Genomic DNA, 26,969 nt, shown 5'->3' on the forward strand with positions numbered 1-26,969 from the left:
CTTATCTGAGGGTTTTCTTCTTTGACTCTCTAGAAGACAGAATAAATATGCCAGGACCAGCAGATCATTTCCCCATTTGTGCTGTGGTTGTTAACAGACCTTAGCATGGAGTCAGTCCCGGTGAGGCCATCTTGGCAATACCCAGAGAATGTGAGTGGATCAGAAATAGATATTTGTCTTTTCCTCTCTACGTGGCAGTGAAATTGTGGAAAAGTAGGCATGTGCTCAGGAAGTGCCATCTCTTCACACAGTGCAATGCATGTTAGAATTTAATTTCGAGGAAGGGTACTTGTTGGTAAGATAAAAACTTTTGTGTATTTTACTCAGGTGTTAATAAGATACTTTATTGGAGACTACAGGTATCACTAGTGCCCTTCTTCTTCATCTCTCCTGATCTCCTAAAGCTGACTTCCACAGGATGTTTCTGCTGCTCCTTGTAGCCTCCCTCAATGAAACGTGCATTGCTGAATGTCAGTGCTGTGTTTCCTGGGAGAAAACCCCATCAAATCTGTCCTGTGGATTACTTTCTGTGGTTCAGTGACATGTTTTCTGTGGGGTATTCGTTATGAGGCTGGACTCTCTTCTCCAGTGAAAGATGCTGGATGCTTTCTTCATTGCCCAGGTGTTTCCAGGAAGGTGATGTCCCTGTGAGTTAAGTGTTAACACAGATGGACAGCACTGTTGCTTAAATGTCTTTCAAGCCCTACCTCACCTTTCCCTCTGTTTTCTGATGATATTCCAAACACTTGCGTTTATTGCTGTCAAAAAATAAACCTTGAGGGCTAGAGTTTGTAGAATGAGACATGATCCTTGGGCAAAGCCCATCTGCTGCAAAGTGTTACTGTCTGCGAGCCCAGTAAAAAAGGAGGCATCTGACTGTGCTTCACATGGAAGAAAGAACAGATAGGAAATGTGGGATCCTGAGTAAGTAATGAGCTGTGTTTTGATGCCAGTGGGATGTATTAGTCTGTTAGATTGCCTTTTGAGGAGGGGTGAAAAAATTCTGTTGTTGAAAAGTTTTTAAAATCAAGAGTATAAAATAGGCATGTTGTAGGGATAGCTCCTGGCAGATGGGGCAGATTAAATCATAAACATATGCTCCAATAAGCCTTTAAGTGGACAAAGGTATTAATTGAGCTTAGCATTTCTTTACAGTGATGTGAATATGATATTGTAATATTATGATAACCATGAAATAGTAACATACATTTGAAAGACTTGAAGTTTGCATTAATATTTGTTTCAAAAGGTATAATAGGAAAACCTATTAAAGTTTTTTTTGAAAGCCCTTTTCCCTTTTGCTGTCAGAGTTCTCCTTTCTAATGCAAACACTGTCATGCTAGTTTAATGCCTGATATTTCTGAAGGTGGAAATGACTAGTAGCTGGGTGTTTATTTCCATGATCCCTGCTACATGTGCAAAAGGGGAAACAAACTGCATTAACTAGTAAAAAGCTGATGATATTTTTGAGGCAGAGTGACTGTATGTCTCTAGAATCAGCTGAACTGTGTTAACTGGGCTTTAGTTTCTGCTCAGATATTGCTCAAGCAGAACTGCCTTCGTCCTGGGCTGTCCTCACTGATTTACAAGTGCTTGGATTGGTCTGCGTAAGCTCACAGTGAGGGTATGATGGAATATATCAACCTCATGCAGGCTCAGGACCACAAGAGCTGCATTATCCATGTGTGGTGTGTCTGGGCAGGTGGCACGGCTAGAATGGAGAAGGGGCTCAGAGGGGAGTGGGTGGGAAGGCAGGAGCCTTGAGGAGGCACTAGGCTAAGGGAGAGGAAGTCTGCAGCCCTCCCCTGGGAGGAAGGGCTGGAAAGGAAGGATGAGGTGGTACACTGAACAGAGAGCTGAAATGTCACACCCTGTCAGCAGGTTTGAAGGAGACTTAGCTCCAAATTTTGAGATCCTGTACTAGGGAACCGGGATCAATACAGATCTTAGAGAGCAGAGGGCTCTGTGAACTCTCCTGTATTTGGTGTTCTTTAATTTCACTCTTACTTAAATTCATTTGACCTGAAGGATTGAGGGAGGCAAAACTTGAAGTTGGAGGAATCCTGGGTTTAGGCCACTGGTGGGAAGAGCCCAAGTGACTTGTCTTGTGCAATTGGGTAGTCAGTGCTGTCTCCTCAAGTGCCTTGTGGCAGTATGCTGACAGTCACATTTATGGTGATTGCAGCTGTACTCCAAACTCATGTTGAGCACAGGTGAGGAGACTTTCTGTTTTCATTTGCACATTTCTAAAGGTTAAATAGTTCAAGAATGCTTTTGAAAGCATACTTTGCTTTCTGTTTCTCTACTAGTGTTTTTTTACTTACAACTGTGCATACAGTTCAGTATAAGTTGGTTCTGCCCAGGATGTTCATCCAGCTTTGTTTTAAACAGTTCCTTGATTTTGTAAAGATATACTTATCCCAAAATCAGCCTTTCATTCAGTTTTATTTTGAGACTGTAACCATATGTGAATGAAGGTTGTTACCTGACTTTGTTTGAAGAAAGTGCAGCTAAAGTTGTGAAGGATTGAAAGCAATGTTCTGAGAATGTCTAGTACATTGTTTCCACTGGAGGACAGTCTGCACAGTGTTGTTTATATGTATTTATATACATGTGGACAAAATACCATTAGGGGAATGGGATAATGGTTCTGGCAGTAGAAGAGACCTGTATTAACATACAGCTGGGAACATGTCTCCTTGTAAAATAAAAACCTAAATGGCTGGCCTAAAAGCCTGCAAAGGAAACCTTCCATGTATAAATTAAGTGATTTTCTTTCATATATCAGAGCTTTTGGATCTCTCCAGTGCTGCTGTGCTGTCTCACAATGTTTTACCAAGTAACAGTGGCTCTGAGTGTTAGAAAAGCTCTTGCTGATCTGTTTCACAGCAGTGGAGAAAGCAGCAAGACTGACAAGACTTTACCTTCATAGAACCTGGGACACTGCGGGCAGCAGCAGAGGTATCTATAGGGAAGATATAAATAGCACAGACACCTAATACTGAGCTATTGGGTGCCATCAAAGATGAAGAGCGAGGGGGAAGAACTGCAACTCTGGGAAAATTCCCAATATATTCCCCTCACACCTACTCAGGATGGAAGATCAGCTAAATCCCACACACTGAAACTCCTCCTGTTTCATATCGGAAGACTGAACATGGCATATCATCTGAATATGGTCAGAGATTAGGATATGAAGGCCATGGTAAAAGTAATTGCTGGGACCAGTGATCCGTAGAGCAATTTGACTATCTGTAGAGGAAGAGACTTCATTGAGAACAGGAGCTTCTTGGATGTGTGCTCAATTCTAGTTATATAGAAGGCAAAGTAAAAAGGACCATGAAGTAGAAAAGGGATTTTCTAGGGAGAACCAAGAGGAGGAAATGAGAACTGAGTCTTAAGTTCCCACACCAATGCAAATTCATCTGGATGGTTTTCAGTTTTCCAAGTTCCATATTGATGCACCGTTTTCCTGGTGAATGGTCACCACAAAGTACCTCTCAAGACTTATAAAAGAAACTCTCTCCTTTTCATTCTGTTTTTCTTAAAATAATTTCTTAAGATAATCTTTCTTAAAGCAGTCAGTTTGCCCTGAAAAATCTATTTTCAGCTGCCTACTCTCTAGGGACACCCAAACAATCTCTATTGCATCTTGCTTTCTTTCATGAAAACAAAAAATCCTGGTTGTGTTTCATCATAGCCTGGTTTTCACAGCTATTTAGTCTCTAGCTTCAGTTCTTATTCTGTTCTCCATCAGTTCCTCTTTGAAGAGCTGAGGAAGTTCATTCTATGGTAAGAACAGAACAGTTTTGCTATCTTTAGTCCATTTATTCCTTGCTGTTTCTACATTAAACCACACAAAGGAAACAAAGCTGATCCAAGTAATTTGGATATGTTGTTGTTTTTTTCTGAACTGCTTTTTAAAGAGCTCTTTAAAGAGAAATGTTTCTTCATTCAGGAATCTCTATCTTTCTCTCTGCTTTAGCTAGTACTATTTAGTTCCTATTTTTTTAAAATTTGAAAGTAATTTATCAAAATCTTCTTAAGATCCTTGTTTGTTTTGAAGGTGAAAAGTCACCCCCCTCCTTTACTTTTAAGAGATACTGAGAAGTGATATTCATTGCTCTATGTTCTTCTTAAGTCTTTATTAGAAGATCACTACCAGACTGTTTCTGCTTGTATACTCTGGACAGCCCAGTTTCTGCTTCAAAGATCTGTAAGTGGTTAGAGCTGTAGGTTTTAATTTTATTAATAAAATGCACTCATCTCATACTTCAGGTACAAAATATCCCCATGGCAAGCTCGAAACTGTTAAGGACAGCCAAAGTAGCTACTTACCTGTGATGATGACATTGGTCCAAAGCACCTGTTTACAACAGCAAACAGACTTTGCTTGCCCTTGGGCCATGGTTTGAGGAACTGGGAGACAAGAATGCTTTAGTTTAGAAGAGAGGTGTGGTGATGTTCCTAACGGTTAGCAGGAGATAAGTGCCTTCCAGTCACTGAGCTTTCTAGAAGAGAAAAGATCAGCATTTTCTTCTTCTAGGTTTTTTTAGGCCTCATGTTATAAGACTCCTGCTTTATAAGGCAGACTTGTCTCCTTACTTTCTTCTGCTGTGAACTGTGGATTGAGCAGGTTGGCTGGCTGCTTAGTACAGTTCCCTACTCTTGTAGAAAACATAGTGAAAGGTTCAAGTTTTTGAAGGATTTGTGGAGTGGCTGTTCCTTGCATCATAGTTTTTGCAACAATGTTGTACCTGCCCAAGCATCGTAGTGAATCTTTGTGGGTATGAGCTGAGCTCTTCAGTGGCATCTGTTCATGAGTTTTCATCTGACCAGTTCTGGTCTGTCAGATGAGTCTTGTTTCTTTCAGTTTATTGTTGTTTACCTTGGCCAACAACAAGACCTCTTTAACAGTTTTCTTGCAGGCATTTCATTTTCTTTTCTTAATTTTACTGTGTAGAGCTGGCTTTTGTCAAGCCAGACAGTGTACCTCTGACATGGCTAGGACTTACCTGTTTTACAGGATTACATGACTTGAAGTGCTCCTCTCAGACCATTTCTGCCTTTGCTACAGATTGTGTTCTGTTCATAACTGGCTTACAACAGTGGTAAAGAAAGTTCATCTATAAGTGTAGCTAACAGCATAATGTGTGTTGACAGCAGTTTGGCTAATGAGCCCACATCTACACAATGGAACTGTGGGAATCTTGGCTAATTTATTATTTTATTAAAAATTATTATTTATTTATTTTATTATTTAATAGTTATTGCTTAGCTACCCTTGACTTCAATATGAGTACTTCAGTGGCTGAAATTGTTGTCACCTGTGTCTCTGGGGAGCTAGTTAGGTTGGGTGGATGTCTGCAAGTCCTAGCCATGGAGCATGACATTGATGATGAGTTCATATAGTATTTACTTCACTTTAAGGAGGATGTATAGAAGTGATGTGTATGATCTCTTGAAGTGTCTGTGTGCTCAAGCAAGTAAGTAAATAGACTGTGAAATCAATAGCAGTGTTTCATTGTCTTACTTGATACAGTGAAGAAGGCAAAGGGAAAACATTAGTTTAAAAATCAACAACAATGGAATGATGGAAGCATTTCCATTGACCAAGTTTGGTTAATAATCCCAATAAAAAATACTTAGTCTGTAATTCTTTTTTTGTTTGCAGCTGCAATAATATTGATGGGCTTGTAAACAGTGGAAATGGTACTGTTCCATGTCTTTCATCATGTGATTGAAGGAAATCCTAGTCTCACTTTGCTAACTGTAGCATCCTTTTAACACTGGGGTGGTGCTGTTACAGGCTTGAAAGCTCCAATATGATAAAGTGGGGTGCTTTCTGTTGTGTGATTTTGTGTGGTTTTGACTTAAGCAGTTGTCCTAGAAGCAAAGGTGACATCAGTCAGGAAGCAAGGCTACTGGAGGAAAATTTATCAGGAAGGGTCTTGCTTAATTTCTAGTTTGGCTGCTGTAAGCAGGTCATCATGAGTCATGGTGATAATGGGGGACCAAAATGCCAGGCGGTAGAAGCACTGGATTTTTTTACTAGTATTTCTGATTTAATAGACACACAGGTTTTGCTTTTCCCCATGATCTCTGTTTTCCCTTCAGTTTCTTTAAGTCTGTTTTAATATTTTGCCTATTGCCATTATTTAAACTTGAGTCCAGATCAAATCAGTATATTATGCCCTGGAGACCAGTGTTAAGACTTACTCCTTTTGTTCAGAAGCAGGTGGAATTTGATATACTTTTTCCTGTTTGTTTTTATATCTCCCTGATTCTCTCCTTTCTGTCTTCCTAAGCTAATTATATTTGTGGTGGGAAGTCCAAAAGACAAATAAATTAATTTTCTTCTTCTTCTTCTTTCCAGGTTTGGCCTGTGACTTTTTCCTTGGTGTACATCCAGTTACCTCAGTAAGTAAGATCTTGGTGAAGGATTCTTGGAGTCATTAAGCCTTAAGACTGCTTACATTGACATTAAGGGAAGACGAGTTGGTCCAACCCTGAGCCCTTACAAAAACCTTTTTGTAATCTGTTATTTTCTAGCCACAAATGCTGAGAGAGTCCAGAGTAACATGGTTGTTGTTGGGATCATCTCCAAGTGCTGCCATGAGTACTGAAGGAAATGTAACAGAGGAGGACAACAATCCTCTTCATTATATGCGAATATTCTTCTCCCTCTGTTTCCTTACCTGTTACATTTGTAGGGAAAGGAAGCAGGGAAGAATGAAACAATGTTCCTATTGAGAGGACTTTCATTAGTCCACATAAGTTGTATGCTTTTGTGCAAGGGTAGTTCTATAAACAGGCTTAGAAAAACAGACTTATTTTGGCGGAACCCAGGGCTACCCTGGGGTTAGGTGTCTTACTACAGCTGCAGGCCCATTGCTTTGTATTTTTACATTCCTGGTGTTCTTCAGGGATTTAGCCTTGGCTAGGAGCGAGTGGCAGATGTGGCACTGCTTACCTTTCATTAAGTTTCTGACACAGTAGAAGGAGTAACTTCTGCTCCTTTAGGGAAAGCAAGGTGATCCACCTTTCTGCTGAATGCCATGTGTTCTGCCAAAGGCTTCGTGGACTGCAGTTTGATAAATCCAAGCAGTGAGAGCAACAGAGAGCTAATAGTCCACTCTTGTACTTGGATTGCCAAGAACTGTTTCATACTTCTGTGCTGCTGTGTAAAACTTGTCATGACAGCTGCAGGCAAAGAACATCTACTGTTGTACATTTTGGGATGAGTGATGAGAGATTATGGTCAGTGAAAGGAAAGAATCTCCTTGCAACTGGGAAAAGCTAAGAACATGTTAGGTGAGGCTATGAAAAAGGAATGCTGGAGCTTTCCTGTACTCTTGTGTAAATCATCATTAGAGGTGATGCTGCTCAATGGCTCAGTCTTGGAGCTACAGCAAAGATGCATTGACTTAGGGATACTGTTTATTTAAGAGAGAACTGGGAAATATCCTGAGAGGGTTTTCAATGTCAAGGCAATAGTTCTGTTGTTTAACTGCTGTGGAAAATTTCACTTGGAGGACTTGGGTGTTTCCAAGAGAAAAATCAGTAATAGGAGGTATACAACTAGCTTAAAATCTCTACATTTGATGTTGGACATGGTTGTGGTTTAACCTCAGCCAACAGCCAAGTCCCACATGGCTGCTCACTCACTCCTCCACCAACGGGATTGGGGAGAGAACTGGAAGGGTAAAAGCTGGAAAACACATGGGTTAAGCCACAAGCACAAGCAAAGCAAGGAATTAAATCACTGCTTCCTGTGGGCAGGCAGGTGTTCAGCCATCTCCAGGAGAGCAGGGCCCATCACATGTAATCGTGACTTGGGAAGACAAAAGCCATCTCTCCAATCTTCCTCCCTTTCTCCTTCTTCCCTCACTTGATATGCTGAGCATGATGTTATATGATATGAAATATCACTTTGGTCAGTTGGGGTCAGCTGTCCCAGCTGTGTCTCTTCCCACTTTCCCACATACTTCCAATTTCCTTGCCGTGGCAATGCAAGAAGCAGAAAAGGCCTTGGCTCTATGTAAGCCCTGCTCACCACCACCAAAACCATCTCTAGATTATGAACCCTCTGTTCAGCATAAATCTAAAACTCAGCCCCATACCAGCCACTGTGAAGAAAACTAACCTCAAAACCCAAAACCAGCACAGATTTGAATAGCTTCCTGATATTTCTTTTGCAAGACAAAAAATGAAAATATAGGTGAGGAGTGTTAGGCATTGACACAGGTAACATCTGTATTCGTAGTAGATGAGACACAATATTACAGTATGTAAGATAAAGAACCTATGAAATTACATGCTGTAGAATTTAAGATTGTTATAAAGAGTCTTGGCTTGGTCATAAAATGTCTCTCCATAAGGCTGCTGTGTGTTTGCATCTTGCAGTGGTTTTTCTGATTATCTTTTGCATGTGTGCTGCGCTCTGAATCACACAGAATGGTGGTTTCTTGATTACTGTGTCCTAGGAGAGCTGGGTGATTGAGTGCACTAGGGAAAAGATAGTTGGGGAAGATTGAAATGGTTGTTATTTGTTCCAGGAGTTTTCTTTCTGTTCATTCTAGTGCCTCTTGAAATGATGACTGTATTGTGAGCTCTTTCATCTTGTTTCCATACCTTTAAAATTTGATACTGCAGAAATTAATGTAACATCATCTATAATGTTTAACCTGCCTCATGTTGTGAAAGTGAGAATTCCCACAGCAGCCTTAACTCTGCCCCCAGAAGAGAAAGCAGATCAAGTGAGTGTCTTAAGTTACACCATTGTGTAGCACTGGGCACTAGGATGTACAGTTTGGCAAATATTTACATTTTAGATCTGGTCCAAGTCCATGGCAGTAATGAAATATCATGTGTTAATTACGCTTAATGATCATATTACACTGGCAAATGGGAATAGGATTGATTCCCAGAATGCTGATCTGTGATTCGCATCATCAAGGAGTACAAAAGAATCTACATCCCTTAGAGAGGGAAGATAAATAGGATATTTCAAACATTTTTCTTGCATGCATGGTAATATGCATTTTTCCCCCTTATGTTTCTGAAATGTGTTTCACAACAAATTGAAAAATTAGTATCCCATCTCTAATGGAGGTTTAGAAATTGCCCCACTTTCTTTACCTTGCTTATCAGTGTCAGTGACTGGATTTCAGATACCCTTTTGTATTAATTTTTGTATTTGGGATCTTCCTTTCAAAGTGGTCCGTTTCTGCAAAGAAGATAGGACTTGAACATGTTGAGCAGAATGGGAAACGTGCTTTTTGCTTTCTGTGAAACGTACTCATGCATATTAAAAAGCTTGCCAGACTTGAATTTCTAGAATGAACAACAAATTGTTGTTAAAATAAAATGATTGAATGCCTTGCTGATGTGTGGTATTGAAGTTGAGTGAAATGCTGCTATTTATCACTCAGCATTAAATAGAGTGTATTACAAAAGCTCTTGTAGGAAACTGCTCAGTAGCGAACTCGGACCCAGAGTGAATAGTGAAGACAATCTTCAGCTATATCTTAAAACCAGCACATACTGTGGGGATTTTTAAATGTCTGGAAAACACTGATGTGTAATGAAATCAAAAAGGGCGTGTGAGATGCTTTGTGATGGCTTGTTTTTGGCAGGCAGCCATTCTAGATAAGATGGACATTTTAACATATAGGATGTATTATTGAATAATGGGTTTTAAATGTTAATCGTGCTATTGTAGGGAACAAGTTGTCACTATGCCTTACCCATGTGGTGGACTGTGAGGCCTTCTAGGGTGATCCTGGGTACCTCATTGGGGCAGGGCTGTTCTTCATTTGTGTGGTTTGTTTTGGACTGTGAGCAGGGTCATTGCTGTCACGGCCTTCATACTGTGCCCAGTAGAGTGAGGCAAAGAGGGGAGGACCTGGGACCTACTGAACAAATACAGGCTGTAAAATTTAATCCAAAATGAGATCAGGCAAGCAAGGTGAGAAAGAGAAGTATGAGAAGAGGTTTTGTTAACTTCTCTTGGCTGTCTTACAGTCATAGCAATAGCTTGATGACCCTGTTGTGCCAAAGGCACATATTTGTAAAATGTGTGAAACGTGCTCAGATGTTCCGCAGTTGGGCCAACACATTGTTCATGTCTGATTTGAATGAGTATTTGGCATCATTCTCTGTTCTTTGTCATAAGAAGAGCTTGTCTAATTAAATGGATAATGTTAGACCACATCTTCAGGAACATTATTAGAAGTTCTGCTAAGGTAGCCTAAGGAAAAGAAAGTTGCTGGGGGCAGTGGCCTTGGGATTGGCATTTGGCCAGATCACGGTAGTTTAATTTTCAGAGTCTCAGTTTTAAGCTGGATTCTGAGGCCTTGAGGCAAAATGTAAATGATCCTGTCCTGTAAGTTACGAAGTAATATGATACAGCTAAACTTTAATGTGCCATAAAGTTAAATCTCCATGTATGGAGCACCCCACTGGCAAAAGATAAATTAGTTATGGGGAAAGGAAAATTATTTGTCCCAGAGATATTGTTAGTTAATCGCTGGTTCTTCTCAGGTTGCTTGAACCTGGAATATTTGTCCCCATAATTAATGAACATGTTTTATTATTACTTCTGCTCCCTTGGAATATCAGATTTGTGACACTTTCTCATGTGTGGATTTTTATTTAAGTTTTTTAATATGGAGAAAGATTTTCACTTGAGTATTTAGTCACACATATAACCAAACCTCCTTATGAATGATGGGGTGAGGCTGTCTCACTTGTTTGCCATGTGAAAGAAGGCATGGAGGAATGTGTTGGAGCACAATTTTCTGCTCTTAGCTTGTTGTCCTTATTGCCAGGCTCCCACAGAGCAGTTCTTGGGTATTGCAGTCCCTGAAAGAAACTGTGGGGTCCATGGTACTGGGGTTTGTGGTACCTGTTTTGTTGCATACAGCGTATTGTCTGCTTCTCTGTGATGGAATAAAAAAAGCCTTATTTTAAATAGAGCTATGTACATGTTCCTGAGGTAGCCTATTGGACAGCTGTGAACTAAACTAAATCTCTCAAAGCAGTAGTTATCATTTTTACCATTATCAGACCTTAAGCATTTTCTGGAGAGTCTCTGTATACTCAGTTCTAATCCACGTTGATTTCTGATTTATTGTCTGCTATATTCATTTCTGCTTGGTGTGTATCACACTCATGCAGCTGAGCTTCAGAGGGGCTGTGAATGGTTAGGTTTTTTTGTCTTTAGGGAGCTCAAGGAACTGATCTTAGCAGAGTACCAAAGCTTTGATTGCCAGTGGATTCTTTCTTGCTTTTTCTTCTCTTGAATAAAATTATTGCTCTTGTAATCCCTGAATGGTTTCTTTCAGTGTGGGAGAGAAATCTGTGACTTCATGTGGACATAGGTGGGAATTTCAGGAGCTGCATTACTTTCCTTGCTAGTAGCCCTGGAATCCTCCCCATCATTTACAAGGGATACTGCTGTCACTCAGCAGAAGCATTTGTAGTATCAAAGAGGTTAGAGATGCCAGTGAGGAAAAAAACATTACACTTTTCAGCCAGCCCTCTGCAGAGCCAATATCAAATTTCTCCCCATTAGTGCATTTCTTGGCACTTTGGTTTAATTGCTGTGGATTTTCCAGCAGCTGAGTGCTCCTTAGGCAGGTAGGTTTCCCCCTAGCAGAGCCACAGAAGTGTATTCCTAATACACTTGATACTATTTTTGCAGTGTATCATTATCGATTGTAGAAGTCATTGCCCAGGTTTTTTCCAAGCCCATTTTCCAAGCCAAGTTCAGTGTTTTTGAAAAAAAAGTTGGGGATCTATCTATGTAGGTGTCAACAGTAGCTGTTAATCCCGTTTTTTCCCTTTTTGTCAAACTAATTAATCACTCTCCTGCTTTCTGTTCCTGCCATGGCAGTAGTGAGGGGCTGTCAGCTCGTGCTCAGCCCTGTGCTGTTCCTGACTGAACTGTGCTACTCAGCTGCTTTATCTTTGCCATCCTGCCAGTTCCTTCTCTGCCTGCCTCTGTATTGCCCTCAGGCTGACGTGGAGATTAATTGACCTAGTATCGTAGGATGTTTCCTCTTTTAAAGTCCTCTCTCCAGAAATGTTTAAGGAAAAAGGGGGAGTTTGGAAACAACTAGTCGGCTAGCTAGGATTTGGTGTGCAACATCTGAGGACAGCTAACACAAAGCAGCATTATTAATGGGAAAACTATGGCATAAATGTACTATTGCTATACAGAGCACAAGATATGAGAGATGGAAAGCCTATTGTATTTCCTCAGTTTGCCCTCAGTAGTGGGTTTCAGAGGCTCACGCACAGATCTCATTGTTATAAATACATATTATAATATTGGCTCTTTGCAAATATGAAAATGGATGCTATATGTATAATGTTAAGGTAACTTTGCTATAAAGATATAGTTTTTATTTCTGCTATTAACTAAACTTAGATATTGTAGTGAAATAGCTGGTATAGTTACACTTGTGATAATCAAGCTGCCTGCTTGGTTGGATAATACCCAATGAAAGTATGATGAAAACCCCTGCTACTGATATGCCAACTATCAGCACCTGCCTTCTGTAGAAAGTACAGACCAAAGCCCAAGCTGGAGGGGATAATAAAAACAGAATAGAACCACAGCCAAGAAATGTGCATGCTCTAGAAAGGCAGACCTGAGGAGAAGCCATGCTAAATGGTTCTTGGAACATGTAAACTAGTTTGGGGGGAAATTTAAATATTCATAATTGTTTATGAATATGCAATAGGCTGATGCAATAAAAAAGGCGTGTAAAGGGTGTCTCTGAAATAGCAGGTGTGCTCTTGGCTGAATGCCAAGCACCTGGCCGTTAACTTTGCTTTATTTTTGTATCCTATTGTCCTTTATTAAACTTGTAAATTTTACCAGGAGAGTGAATCTCATTTTTCACATCCTGAAGTAACTAATCAGGAAACTTCTTCTTCTAAATGTTCTGTATCAAGAAAATTGCAGAACCTTACCTGATTCAATTATTTGATTGAATTGACAGTGGATAAAACCTATTTGGGGCTTGATAAGTTATTCAGTAACAAAACCAGGCAGCAAAGTCAGATGGAAATTGAAAGATGCACAAACCGACAAGAGCCTGTCACATGGACTGGGAGGAGGTGAAGCTGCAAGTGAAGTGGCCTATTTGATGCTATGCAAGATGGGTAAAATTTGAACTCAGGGTTGCTAGCATTTGGCCCATCTTTGTGTGTTTATTTTTGCTTTCTGTTCCAGGGGAGCATATTAGGTCAGGCTTGACTTTACATTGCTAGCAGTGCTGAGAGTGACGGGAGATGCTGTGGGCACGGAGAGTGAGCCATGCATGACTAAGAACAGAAATGAAATTCAGTGCCTGTGACTCTGAGCAGGACAGATAACACAGATTTGTGTGGAGCAGTTGCAAAAGCACAGACTCTTCCTTACAGAAAAATTATTAGAAAAAATTAGTTCGAATTTGGGAAGAAAGTAAGCTTAAAGCACAATCAGGCTTTGCAAAGGGCTCTGTCTCTGAAATGAATGTTCATACACAGAGTGTTGACACTGTAGTTATTTTGGATTGTTCTCGGCCTAAACAAGCTGAAAGGTGATGGATTTGTCACATAAAACTGCTGAAAATAGATATGTTAATACCAATTACTCAGCAAAACTTGTATCATGATGAGTATATTTTTGTAATCTTTTGAAAGCAGTCATGCAATTTAAGGTGACAACAGAAAACTTGGTAGTTTTAGATGTCATGGTTTGATTTTAAAATGTGTTTTCATATTTTTAAAAATGTAATGACTACAATTAGTTTACCTTGCCTCCAGGGATTTATTTTTAGCCCAAATAGTGTTTATGTGTCTAATTTGTGTTTAAGTGTTGTATGTTTCATTGACAGCATTCCCTGCTTGTTTAGTATGTGCTTTGTGCATATCAGAAAGAATATAGAAACAGTCAAGAACTTAGTGAAGGCTGTGTGTTGTGATGTGTATGTTTTGTTCACTGTGTCAGGAAAATCCACAAACCCCAGAGGTTTATGTCTAAAAAGGAGACAGGAGAGTCCTTCAGCTTTATTTGAATGAGGGGGAGAGTCCACTGGGGCACACAGCCGCAGGGTTTTCCCTCTCCAGGTTTCGGAGGGCGCAGCCTCCCTTGATCCTGAACTCCCGGCCGCACGTTTCCCCTTTCCTTTCCCCATTGCTGAGGCAGTGGGAAGGTACAGCCTCCCCGAGCCGCCCACCACATCCTGCCCCTGGAACCTGCTGTTTTACCCCAGAGCTCAGAAGTTCAGGCTTGGGAGAGCCGGGGCTGTTTCAGGAGCCAAGGGTCAGGGCTCTGCAACAAACCTGCTGTCCTCAGTCAGAAGAGACATTCAGACCCGTTTCAAAGATGGCAACACCCACACCTTCACCCATCAAACTGTGTGTAAAGACATGAACTTTCCCCTTGACTGTTTTGATGTTAAAATTTTTAATGGTTGCTATGCAATTTCAGCTTAAGGCCTTGTGAACAGTGTTACTTGAAATACGCATCTTTAAGCCTGTTTGTTTTTCTCTTGTGCCTTGTGATTTTAAGTTCTGTTCACCTGCTCTAAGGTGCTGTAAGGATTTGCCAAGAGCTGATTTTTGTCTCGGAGCCTCACACAGAAGTGTCAAGTGTGCTCTTTGTCCAGCCACACCTTGGTGCTGCTTGGGTCATTCCAGAGGCATGCAAGATGGGAGGAGAACTGCAGGAGTGAACTGAAAATTAATAATTTGCAGTTTTGTATGAGTAAATCAGCATGCTATTTAAACTGGTATTCTTCCTTATGATTTATTATTATAACCTTGATACATTATTAAAAAAAAAAAAAAGAGAGAATCTCTGGAAGGCCAGTGAATATGTCTGTATAAGAGTACTAATTTTTACCTTTTGCATTTACTGACATTTGTATATATCTGGCTTTCAAAGCTGACAGCTGAAATAAAAATGTCTGAAGGACAACTTTGACCTTTGTTAAGGTTTTTTTCTTGTCACAATTGTTTAGTGCTTTAATCTTCAGTCTGCTTGGGTTTTTTTTTTTTTTCTGGAGTAGGGAGGTGGCTGTTTGCTTGGTTTGGGTTTTGTTTTGGTTTTTTGTCATTTGTTTTTGCTTTAAAACTGCTCACAGTGCACCTTTTATTTATTGGTGTGATACAGTATGCAGTGAAGACTGAAGCTGGCAAAGAGCTGGTGCCAGGGAATGTACTTTTTTTACTGTTTCCTGCTTTTGTATTTTTATGCAAGTGCTTCCTTTGATAGTAGCCCAGAACAATACATAGCCTAAACTCTAATTTTTTTATTTTAACAATTGTTACTTGTTCAGGAACAGTGCTTTACAGTTGGCTAGTACCAGTCATCCACAACTGGTGGATGAGGGTGCAGTTGAGGGAATCCAGCCAAGCTCAGACAAATTCCTGTTTGTTAAAGCATCCTGAGATACCCAACTTGAAATGTATTGGATGAGGCTGATGAACCTTTGATGAATGAGAAGATGTAGCAGAATGTGGAAAGAAATGAAGTCATTTCGGCATGGTAATTTTCTCTTTTAAGGGAGGATGTGTAATGAGAGAGAAAAAGACTAATCTTCAGCATTCATGTAGGTTAAAATAATGTGGTGACTTTGTCTGCTTTTGGTTCTCTGCACTCAGATTAAATGAAGCTGCAGATCTGTTTGTGTACCCTTGTTTCAAAATAACATCTGCTAATTCACCTTAGGCTCGTCTATTTACATTACCATAATTCCATGGATACGTAACTGGAACAAATATATGAAATACTTAAAATTGAAAATATATTGTATTATTATGCATGCCATCCTATCTTTTAATTTAGTAGTCTCCCAAGATTCTTAAAAGAAAGAAGGGGAGGTTCACTGAAATGCAAAGATGGTAAAACCAAGAAAATAGGGTAATTCTTTTCATATATCATCATATCCTTATTATAGATTGTAGAAGTCATCATCAGGGTTGATGGTGGGGCTGTGTGTTTAGTGCATTTAAACCAGTTTGAGGTTATAGTTAGGTAGTAAATACAAAATATAATACACAAGAATTCCTAATTGACATGGGATATTAAAACTTGATTTCAGCTCTTAAGTCTATTTTCCACCTATTAAGTCAACTAGGGATTTTCAAGTATGAACTATTTTTCTTTTTACTGACTGCTGTGAGGTTCCTGTCGTGTTTGAGGACAGCACTGGGTGTTTCAAGGCTGCACATGATGTAATCTTTTCTTCAGTGCAGCACCCTCAGACTTTGCGCCGTGGTGCATCTGCTCTGATCTGACCATGGCGCCCACAAACAGGAAATTTGTGGGCACCGGTGAACTTGTGGTACTGTAGGAGCACAGCTCATGACTGCGTCAGCACGTCATGGGAAGGTGGTCACATCTGATCAGAGGCATGCTTGTTAGTCAGCAAAAATGGATGCGTTTTCCTCATGTTTCAGTGCCTTCTGTCGTGAAACCAGAGTGTATTTTATGTGAGTGTCAGGAAAGAGAGAGAAAAGAAACAGGCTGCAGGCCCCTGGGGAATTTTTCTGCCCACAGCTGTAGGACAGTTAACAAAGATGATGGGAAATTGGGTTAGATAAGTTGTTTTGCAAAAGTGGATGGATGCCAGACTAGATGCTGTATTAACTCAGCGATTCTCAAAGGATGGCACATGTGCTAGTTGTGGTATCTGAGCATGCCCAGGCAGCAGAATTGTATTACCATGCTGAGAATGTTCATAGAGCAGCAGCACTGCCATAAAAGTATGTAGCTGACAAAAGTGATTTTGAAACTTCTGTCCTTGATGAGCTCTGGTCAACTTTAGAGACCTTGGCATTCCTATCAAATATTTATAAATATCATTCTATGTTTTAAAACTGTATTTGTCTTTGTCTTCCTAAAGATCTCACTGGGCTTCAGAGATCCAGTGTGCTTACTGTGATGTAATGCCTTCTGCTGATACTGGTGTGAACAGCATTGAATTTTTTGACAGATTTTACAAAACTGCTCAACAAAAGTAGCTGTGTAATGTGAGTGACTGTATCTGTATGTGTAACTGAGAGTCATGGGAGCAACTTGAAGCCAAGTATTACATCAGACTCTGCATTCTAGGCAGTGATTTGGTTTGGCCCTGCTGGATTATTGCTGCTCTCAGAGTTTGTGTCAGCAAGTTTACTCATGACTGACATGAATTTTTAGTCCAGATTAATGGTATTAACTGTAGGCCCCATTGATGACTATTGTGATCATCAGGTACTTGACACTACAACTGGCAGCCTTCATGTCAATAGTGGTTCTTATGGAGCAGGCATGGAAAGGATAATGCCACTACACATGTGATACACAGGCCAGGGGTCACCATCTGTGTCCTGGAAACTTTGCAAGGGCTTGCTTCCAGCCTGATTAAAAGCCTGTGTCCATATGACCTTGTGCATCTTGGTACCCATATCAGTATGTTTGTACTGAGGGAGGCATATGGAGGGAGTGGGGACACTGTTATAAATTTTCTTGAAACAAGTGATGCTAACTAAGCAGATAAGCTGTGGGTGGAGCAGCTCAAACATTCCTCCATGCTGCAAACATATGCCAGCACTCCTTGTGCATTGTATGGTGCAGGAAGCCCTGGGATAGGCATATGTCAGATGTTAAAGCAGTTTCAAAAACCATTTTATAATGGTTTACAAGGTGATGTCACTTGCAGACTCATTCAGGTTGGAAAGGACTTCCAGGGGTCATTTAGCCCAGCTCCTACTCAAAGTAAGATCAATGCTGACTTCAGACTAGGTTGCACGGACATTGTCAAGATTGTTCTTGAAAATTGCATGAACATAGATTCCACAGTCTCTCAGATACCTGTTCTAATACTTCAGAGCAGTAATTTTTTAAATGTCCTGTGACAATTTAAGTTGTCTCTTGTTCTCCTACCACATACTTTTATAAAAAGCCTTGCCCGTGTTTTTGGTAACCCTCTATTGGGAATTGAAAGTCTGTTACTGTGTTCCTCCAAAGCCTTCATAAGTCAAGCAAGCCCATTTTTATCAGCCTTTCCTCACAGGCCCAGAGCTCTAATTCCCTGAGAACTTGGTGTCCTTTGACAGGACTTGCTCAGGTTTTTCATGGAATAGTTTGGGTTGGAATGGACCTTTTAAAGGCCATCTAATCCAGCCCCCTGCAATGAGCAGGGACATCTTCAACCAGACCAGGTTGCTCAGAACCCCATCCAATCTGGCTTGAATGTTTCCAGGGATGGGGCACCTATCACTTCTCTGGGCAGCCTGTGCCAGTGTTTTATCACCGTCATTGTAAAAAACTTCTTTTATCTAATCTAAGTTGGTTCTCATTCAGTTTAAAACCTGCCCTCTTTGTCCTATCTGTGCATACCCTTTTAAGATGCCTCTCTCTAGCTTTCAGACCCCCTCTAGGCATTGGAATGTGCTATGAGGTCTCCTTGGGGCCTTCTCCAGGCAGAACAACCCCAACTTTCATCACGTCTTCATCAGAGAGGAGCTCCAGCCCTCCGATCATCTTCATGTGCCTCCTCTGGCCTCACTCCAACAGTTCCACAGCCTTGATCAACACTTTCTTTTACTGGAGGCTCAGAACTGGGTTTAGTACAGTGTTGAGTAAAGGAAAACAATCACTTCTGTTATCTACTGTGTATTGTCTTGTGGATACAGTACAGTAAGCTTTTAGCCTTCATTGCAATTCCGAGTCCCATTTAGCCCTGTCTCCACTGGTACCCACAAATCCTTTTAAGCAGAGGTCCTTTCCTGGCAGCCTCTTTCTCTGGCCTGTCTGGGTTCTTCAGAATGGTAGCTCTGCCCTGGAGCTTATTGTCTGCATCCCCTAGTTTGCTGTCATCTGCAAGCCTGATGAGAGTAGACTGTGTCACCTCCAGGTCACTGATGAAGGTGTTAAACAGGACAAGCCTCCAGACAAACCCATGCAATACTCTCTTCATTGCTGGCCCCCAGCATAGATTATGACACTTCAACCACTGTTCTTCGAGCCCAACCTTCCAAGCAGTTGTTTACCTGTCTAGTTGCCCACCAATCCAGACTGTCAAAAGGCTTGCTGAGGTAAATCGCATCCACTGCTCTGCCATTGTCCACAAATCCAGTTGGTCAGGCGTTATTTGTCACTGGCTGACCTGTGTTGACTGGTCCCATTCATCCACAGCATGTGCATATGCACAGGAATGTGTTCCAAGAATACCTGGTTCATACTCCAGTTCATGCTGACCCTCTGGGAAACAGCTCTGTCTGGTTGATGCCAAGCTGACCATGAGCCAGCAGTACACACAACCTAAAGCTTCCCTTATCTATTAGAACGTTTCTATCTTTCTTTCATTTCTTCTATCAGTACCTAATATTTTTAGAAGTTTCACTTTTTGTTATATGAACTTTGTTTTGTTACTGGTGCTCAAGATTTCATTTAATTTGGTGATAAAGAACCCTCCAGAGAAGGTTTCCCTCTGAGCTTTCCTTTTTCTGCATGCTAATTAAACTCAAGTTGAAATTTATATGTGGAGCCTGAGGAGGAAAAGGAGAGTTTTTCAGCCATGCTTATATATAAACAGTTTGTTTTAAGTAGAGTAAATTATAAAACCCAGTATTTCTTTAAGTTTAATATTTGCTTATCTTACAACTTGGATTATGGAAATAGGTGATCGATTCTTTTCTCTTTTAAAATTGTAATATTTTAGTTTTTTAGCATCAAGCAGAACTTTTCCTTAAGCTAAAATATAGGGCTGAACCTGAGTAAAAGATTCCCCATAATTTCATGTAGTTAGTTGCTGTGGGGCAGAATTGCATGTTACAGGAAAGGTTTGAATACCTTAATTTTAAAGACAAAATTGGCCCAGGGGTATTTTAAAAATTACTTTTTAATTTTTAGTTTTACAGTGGTTAAAAATAAATCATAATGATTAATTTTTTAATCTCAAGCATCTTTTCAGCCTGGCTCTTGGCTTACCCGTGCATTCATTTTAACACTAGAGGGCAGCTGAAACACTTCAGTTCTTTCAGAAAACCAGCTTTAGGAGAGCAGCTTGCATTCTTCGTTACCCGAAGAAGTTTTGTTAGCTGCCTTTTATATGACGGGGTTTTTTTTGCAATTAATTTGCTTTAATTCTTTCAGGGTTTTTTTTAAACTTTAAAATCGAGCTTTTAACTTTCTAGCTTTCTTTGTGCCTCTATAGATGTATCACACAGTTAAAACTGATCAGCAGTTGAAGAGGGAGAATAGTTTCACATTTTAGTAGCTGTGAAGATATACTGCTTGTGCTTCCTGCGTGATGGGTATTTTGAACCACCTTGCTTCAGAAACAGAGAGATGCCAGAGATGGGAAAGTGTTAAAGATATCTTCTCTTAAATTTCCTCAAGAAAGTAGAAGTTTGACTTACAGCACTTACAATTTATTTCATAGTTTTTGTTAGTATGTAATTTTAAATTAGTTTCCAAAATACTTGAGTTAATCTTTTCTTATTCTCTGCTTTGCTTTAAAGCCATCTCTTTTTTTTGTAGCAGAGCTTCAAAATGGCAAATTCTGTCCCTCCAGATGTTATTCTTTCCTCCCAGCGAGCAGGAAACAATCCAATATGAAGACTTTAAAAAGGAAAGGTCAAACCAATTAAAAATTACTATTTTCACAGCTCATTTGAAAATTGCCTAAGAAGTTCTTGACTTAAACCTGAAATTGGAAATATTTTTATTAAAAAAGTAGGGTGAAATACATGGTGAAACATGTAAGATGTTCTAAGGGTGTATTGTCAGAGATCGGCTATTACTCTGTTCTGGCTCTAAAGTAAGAATATACTCTGTCTTGTGAGTTGGTTGGTTTTGTGTCTTTTTGGGTTTGATTTCCTCTCTTCCTGTTTTGAATCTTACTGCTTACTTGCAAGTGTTGAACAACATTTTTCAGCAGCTGAGCGATCAAATGTTTATTTGCACTAAAACTTTGAATGGTGTCTGGAACAGTAATAAAATAGTATCATTAAGCTTTTAAGAAAGGAACTCTGTCTCTTAAGAGTTTAATCTCTTACACTTAAGAGTGTTAGAGATTAAAGCTGACTTTTCTGACTTGGGATCAGATATTTTTTCCATATTTACAGATGACGTGATCTGAGAACTAACGTGTGCCTCTCTTAAGGACATTTTGTACCTTTGCAACTTTGCAGTGACTGTAAGGATACAGTGTTTTCCCTTTCAAGCTAAGTTTCTGGAACTGTGTGGTTACAAGGAAATCTTGTCTGTTTTTGTCAAAAGTTTTTCTTTATCTTCAGAGATGGAGAGAAGAATTAAAATACTAAAGCAGTAGGCTCAAGCAATAAGATTTAAAAAAAGGTATAATTTCTTATTTTGAAGGAAAAAAAAAAGATTGATTTCAGAGGGTGAACTGTGTGGTTTGGCTTGTGATGCTGACTCTGGTGCCAAGCTATGGGTTGCACTTCTTCAAGGCTTGGGGAGAAAAAGGCCTGAGCTGGGAACAGAACAGCTTTATCTCTATTTTGTTGTGATATCCTGAAAGTGCTGTGGGTTTTGTGACTTTGCTTGGTTTCTGCCATGATTTCTTTCTTATGTTGCAGGGTGTATCTGTTATCTCTGACACTTTTGGACATAACACAAACATTCTCACCAGCCTGTACTGACTGATAGGGCAGATTTTGAAAATGATTGATGCTTGCTTAGTTTTTTTATACAGAGTTCTGCAAAGTGCAGGGCTGCTTGGCTTTTGGACAGTGCCAGACAACTGCTCTAGTAAAAGCTGTATTTCTGTAGAAGGGATTAAAACAAATGCAGTAGTAAAACATTTTTCTTTCTGTTTTTGTTTCTGGATCACAAGAAGGAGCCAAACTGTAGCATTTTTATTTTGTCCCTGGCTGCCAGTCCTGCAAGTTGAGAGATTTTAAGTAGGCTTCACTTATAAAAAAAATGAAGGGAAGTTGCCAGGGGCCAAATTTTCTCTCAGTGAGGCTTAGTTGTGGGGTTGTGTGTGGTTATGCCCAAATCTGCCACTATGCAATCTCATTGTTTGGAGGTGTGGAGAAATGAAACCAACTGTAAATTGTTCTGATGATTTACAATCAAACGTAAATATCTGCTTCTTCTCTCTAAACAGCATTGCCTTCAGAGGGCAAAAAGGACTGATAAACCTTCATTGGCTATTTTTATCATTATATTTAATAGATGAAACTGTGGCTGCATGTTAGGGAATAGAGCTGGTGGAAAGACACTGCTCTTCTGATGACATTTGAGAGCAGATTCTATTTGAGCTTGACTGCTTAATAGGCCATCCTTCTTTGGATGTGGCTCTCATAAAAGAAATTGCTTTGTAGTAGGCACTCTATATTTTAATATTAAGGTTCTGTATTTAAAGGTCCTAGCAGATAACTAAGCTTTGCTTTGGTATTTTCCCCTTTCTGCTTTCCTATTTTAGATATAAGTGATTGGAAGAATAGCCTTTTTTTAGTAGCTTGCTTCATTTTATGCCTGGTTATGCAATGTCCTGGCAGCAGTTACGTTATGCTCTCAGGAGAAAATTTCTTACAGCAGTTTAGATTTTGCTCGTCCATTACAGCTTCCTCTAGTGTGTGAGAATTTAAAGGAAACAGTCTTTTTACAAAAATATAAAGCTTTGATGTTTTTGACATAAAATTATGCTACCATTCATTGCCATTTACCTCTCCTGCACCATCAACTTTCATTTTGATCTTGTCTGAGCTGTGCTGATCAGCCCACTGCAGACAGAGTAAAACAAATCAAGATGGTGAAAAAAATCATGTGGTAGGACATAACTCTTGTTCTCTTCCACCTCAAATCTCTTCTCTGTGCAGTGTGAGGAAGATGTTGGTATACCTTCCTATACTCCACTGCAATCTGTCTGGGTGGGATGAGGACAGTGGAGTGATTTTTTCCTCTTTTATGCAATGTGGTGTTGCTGTGTATGAGGAAGTCACAGGAGGAAAATAGAAGAACTTTCCTGTATAATCCCACTGCCTTTGAAAGATCAGTTGAGAAATACTCACCCAGTCGAAGAGCTGCAGCAGCCAGTAGGTACTGCTTATTTTCCTATGCTTCTTTCAGTGTGAAATTAATTGGACTGGTCTCTGCAACAGCATCACTGCATTGGTTTGGCTGGTGGTCTAAATAGCTTAAATACTCCTTGTAAGTTAGTTAAGTCTGTGAGGCACTAATTTAATGGTCTCTTCCTCCCTGAGGGTGGAAAGCTCCTGAGAACAAACATGGAAGCATTAGCAATAACAAAAGCCTCTTCTGTCTTGCTCCAGTTTCTCTTTAGCTTGCTCATGAAGAAGCATCTGGTACGGCCTTTATAGGCCATAAGTCCTGATGCATTGCCAAGTGGCATAATATTATGTTTCATTTTTATAGAGGATTTTGCAGGGCAGAGGGAACAGTGCACAAGAACTTTATTTGTTGCACGATAAGGTCACTCTTTAAGAATGAAGTGAAACTACAAATGTTTTATTTTTGATCAGCTTTGACATGTGATTAGTTACAGCTTCCACAACCTATGCTGTCATAGCAGTTTTTATTCTGGGTCATAAAGAGTGATTGTAAACTGTATTAAAATAAAAACAACAGAAAAAAAACCTAAGAAGGAATGTGTTTGCAAGATTTATTTCTGACATCACTCATACAGTTCATGAACTTCTCACAGATGAGCTCATCATAATCATAAGGGAAATCTTTAGTAGGAATGCTGGTTTCTAAGTCACGCAGATATTACCTAATTCTCAGTGACATTGGGTACTGTGGATCAGCACATCTGCACTATGCAGCTGTATTCCTAAAGTAATCCCATCACTTCTTCCTTCTGTTTGAAGCTAAACCTGCTTCAAATGTATTTATTCAGTTGCTTAAGTTCTGACTCACATGTCTTCTTACTTGTAGGAGGTACTTTGGACTTCAAGAAATATCTGGGATGTTTTTTAATTCAGTTTTTTTAATAATGGAAGTTGTTTTTAGTGGTTCCTAAAAAGATGATACTAGAAGCTTTGAGTATGGAAACATTTGAAGATTTATCAAGAGGTAGGTTATTGCATTTTGGCAATACACATAAATTACATGTTTTTAGAGGAACAGAACAGGATTGGTAGTGGCATGTCTTTTTTTTTTTTTTTTTTTTTTTTCTGGATATATGAATTATATTTGATGTTGAAAGAGGCCACAATGTTCTTATATATAAACCAAGAGAAGCATATGTGACAGGGATGGGCAGTGTGTGATTTATGTCCTATTGATTCCTTTAGGGATTTTGTGAATTTCTGGTGACTGCATTGGTTCAAAATGGATTTGAACATTCTTAACTGGAAATAACTAAAGCAAAATTGGCAAGACTTTGCAAAGCACATCTCCAAGAAAAAGGAACTACAAATGACGACTGTCAGAGAGAAACTATTAAGTGAAATGCTGTGCTCTCAATTACTTCAGTGGTCAAGTGAGATGCCCAGAATATCTGCACAGTAAAGGGATTTGTTAAAAAAGTTTTTCTTGAGAGGCATTTTTAATTTTTTAGGTTTTTGGGGTTTTTTTTGATTGATTGGTTGATTTTGTTATTAACGGCAATGTGTTTACTGAAAGCCTGTAAGAGCATCTTTTGTGGTATAGTTCCTTTATCTGCAAATGAAATGCAGATAAAGGACTGTTTATAAGTCAGTCATTCCTTATCTCCAACCTCTCCTTTTGCTAGAGTTTGGAAAAGGTTGGGATGAATAAGAAAGCATGCCAAAATGAATTTGAACTGTGCTGAACTCTCAGTGGACACGGACAAACCAAATCTAGAACTTGTCTTTGAGATGCCCCTCTTTGGTAGTTTAGTTTATCTCCAAAGCCAAGTTGCTACAACAGCAGTTGTCAGCAGGGCTCAGTTTCTTGGATAATTCACTCTCATATCGTTTGGCTGTAATTATTAAAATCAGAACCTTGAATTTTTAAACTTACAAGTACAGACCATTGAAACATGAGCCCAATCTGCTGAAGTGGCACCGTGTCCCCTCATAAAAGCCTCAGCATTCTGTACCAGCTGCAGGGCTTGCACAGCATGTAGGCTCCATGTAGGTCGCAGCAGGCCAGTTTTGAGGTGACAAGTTCATGCATCACTGTGGCAAGATGTGACTGGGGCCAGCAATGACAGGTAGTGCAGTACGAGATGAAAATGAAAAATAGTTCTGTTTGCTGTGGCTTCTAGTTGATACATGTTCTTGACAAATTCGTACTTTGCTTTTGCCTAAGTACCCAATATATTGTTCTAATAGCATTCTTACAGAACTGGTTGATCTGAAAATTACTCTGGAGTCAACAGCTTATAAGGAGTTCTAGCTAATGGTGTGGCAAGAATCTAAAATGGGGATAGTACAGCTTTATGCTGTATTAATTATAACTGGACAGGGATGTAGGATTTCAGGAGCCTTGGAAGAAACTTACAAGACAAAATTAAAAAAGAAACAGAATAGAATAGAATATTTCAGTTGTAAGGGACGTAAAACTATGACCTAGCCCAACTGTCTAACAGCTTGAGGGCTGACCAAAAGTTAAAGCATGGGCATTTCCCAAAGGGCATTTCCCAGATGATTCTTAAACAGACAGGATGGGACATTGATCATTTACCCGGGAAGTCTGGGGGTTCCAGTGTCTGACCACCCTCTCAGTAAAGATGTGCTTCCCATTGTCAAGTCTGAGCCTTCCCTTGTGCAGCTTTGAACCATTCCCAGTTTCGTTGACCTCCTCTGGATGCATTCTTCCTCCTTCCCATCCCACTTACATTGTGGTGCCCAGAACTGGTGAGGCCGCACCAGCGCCGAGCACGGCTGATGATCCCCCCTCTGCCGTCTGTGCTCTGTGTTTGATGCTCCCAGGACACGGCTCCTGCCCTCTGGGCTGCCCAGGCACACCCTGCTGACTCTCACTGAGCTGCTGCCCCCAGCACCCCCAGGGTACTCCATGCAGGGCGTTCTGCAGACACTCCTGTCACAGTTTGTACCTGTGCCTGCAGTTACTCCATCCCAGGTGTAGGATCTGGCACTTCTTCTTGAGAAATTTCATGCTAGGGATGATTGCCCAATGCTCTGAGCAGATTCCTCTTCAAGGTCTCTTGTCTCTCCAGAGAATCAACAGCACCTCTTGGTTTAGCATCAGCAGCATCAACTTGCTGATGGTGCATTCAGCTCCTGCATCCAGATCACCGATAAACACATTGCACAGAACTGTCCCTAGAATTGAGCCCTGCAAAACACCACTGGTGACCAGTCACCAGCCAGATGTAGCCCCCTTGATTCACTACGCCCCTTGGAGCCCTGCCCTGACACATGGGAAAAGCAATTCTTCACCCAGCACAGTCCGAAGCTGCTCAGGTCGCAGCTGGGACAACTTGTCTGGGAAGATGCTGTTAGGGATGGTATCCAACGCCTTATTACAATCCTGAAAAACCTAAAACACCAAAGATTGGATTAACGCCCTACAGTGTTCATGTAGAAGCTATTGAAACTAAACTGTGCTGAAATCTAGGCAGTCTCTCACAAGCTGTACATACTTTTTTTTTCTGTCTTTGCGTGCAGATCATAGATTCTCTGAGCCTCTCAGCTGTGTGGCCATTGGATAGGAAGGGAAGGTAAATGAGAGCGGAAAAAAACAAGAAAGGACACAAAAGAAAAAGCTTTTTGGAAGTGCAGTTAGCTTTTAAAGCATAACAGACACTGTTTTGTGTGGGTTTTCCCCCTCCCCTTCTGTAAAATTGACCACCTACTAAGAAACTAAGATGTGGGACATGCCAGATTGATGGGCATTTAATCAAATCATTGTAATCTTGTATTAGTCTGTATGTCTGAGGCTATCAAAAGGAAATCAAAACAGCTTAATTTCCACAATTTAAAAATTTCTGGTTTTTTAAATTTATTTTAACCAGAAATTAGTCTGAATGAATGATTGACTCAACAATCAGTAAATA

At 40.1% G+C, this 26,969-nt stretch overlaps 1 protein-coding gene and 1 long non-coding RNA gene across 7 annotated transcripts in view; one reads left to right on the forward strand and one right to left on the reverse strand.

Moving 5' to 3' along the window:
• TSPAN9 (tetraspanin 9) overlaps positions 1-26,969 on the forward strand; it is a 166,595-nt gene that overhangs the window by 3,513 nt on the left and 136,113 nt on the right. For all 5 annotated transcript variants that reach the window (XM_068182883.1, XM_068182884.1, XM_068182890.1 and 2 more), the window contains exon 2: positions 6,377-6,420. The gene's annotated coding sequence lies outside the window, so the exon portion shown is untranslated. The remainder of the gene's footprint in view (positions 1-6,376; positions 6,421-26,969) is intronic.
• On the reverse strand, positions 307-25,800 carry LOC137469806 (uncharacterized). Of its 2 annotated transcripts, none has more exons than XR_010996686.1 (4): positions 25,634-25,800; positions 24,968-25,141; positions 9,750-9,914; positions 307-486 (listed from the first exon to the last, which is right to left on the reverse strand). It is a non-coding gene; the product is annotated as an uncharacterized lncRNA (long non-coding RNA). The 2 variants fall into 2 exon arrangements; XR_010996685.1 differs by having other exon boundaries at positions 9,750-9,917.

Source organism: Anomalospiza imberbis, chromosome 2, assembly GCF_031753505.1.
Source record: "Anomalospiza imberbis isolate Cuckoo-Finch-1a 21T00152 chromosome 2, ASM3175350v1, whole genome shotgun sequence".
Classification (NCBI taxonomy): Eukaryota; Metazoa; Chordata; class Aves; order Passeriformes; family Viduidae; genus Anomalospiza; species Anomalospiza imberbis.